The following is a 925-nucleotide window of genomic DNA, read 5'->3' on the forward strand; positions in this document are numbered from 1 at the left end:
CGTGGGCCGCTTTGTATTATGAAAAAAAGCCAAGCAGCTCCAAGAGCGGAGGGAGTGCAGTCGCATAGGTGCCTGTCCCCGCGGCACACACGTGTACCACAGCCTCGAGTTACACGCTCTGACTGCGCTGTCGCGGTGCAGTCGCGTGCCGCACACGCCGTGTACCCACGCGCACCACGCGCCCTTGTGTGCACAGCCACGAGCCGTGCAAACAAACTGAAAAAAAACAGTGGTTAGATGCCACGAAGTAGGTGGCAATGCCTTAACCGTATGCGTGTTGTCAGGCCCGAAAGCCTCTTCCATCCTTGTCAAGGGGAGTGCTAACCTTCTCTCCTTTCATACAACACGACTCAGCCTCTGCGCGCTCCGTATTTAAAGCCCTGTAGCACAGCCACTTTATGCTTATGGTGACTGACGTTCGAGCCGCTGGAGGCGGCTGAATCCAACATGGAGGCACGATGAAGCCCATCCTAAACTTCTACTTATTGTAGCGTGAAGAAAAAAGACTGCTTCCGAAAAAGGGAGAAAAATTAAAAAAGCCTTCTTGCTCTAATATATTCATAAAAGCAGCCAATCAGAAGCTGAGAGGAATACCCGGAAGCCCAGCGTCCCGCAAAGAAAAGAGATTCCCCCGGAAACAAAACAGGGCGGGCGCGCACTTCCTACCGCGACACGCCTCGCGGCCCGTCAGGAGACGGCGCGAAACCGTCTGCGGAAACGGAAGTGGTTTGTAGCGAATCAGAGGGCGAGGAAGGAAGGGCCCGCCGCACGAACTTCCGGACGTGGCCGCGCGCTTGGAACTGTGGGTGTGGGCGTGTCGGGGCGCGCTGTGCGCATGCTCTCGGGGTACGGCCGTCGGCTTCCGCGCATGCTCAGGGTCGAAAGGCGGACGGTCGGTTGCCGGCTGCTCGCTGGGGTCTACACG

At 57.5% G+C, this 925-nt stretch overlaps 1 non-coding gene across 1 annotated transcript; it reads right to left on the reverse strand.

Annotated features, from left to right (window-relative positions):
* Positions 1–221: 221 nt before the first annotated feature.
* On the reverse strand, positions 222–347 carry LOC112578277. Its single transcript, XR_003102575.1, has one exon. It is a non-coding gene; the product is annotated as a U6atac minor spliceosomal RNA (small nuclear RNA).
* Positions 348–925: the final 578 nt, after the last annotated feature.

This window comes from Bubalus bubalis, chromosome 12 (genome assembly GCF_019923935.1).
Source record: "Bubalus bubalis isolate 160015118507 breed Murrah chromosome 12, NDDB_SH_1, whole genome shotgun sequence".
Lineage (NCBI taxonomy): Eukaryota > Metazoa > Chordata > Mammalia > Artiodactyla > Bovidae > Bubalus > Bubalus bubalis.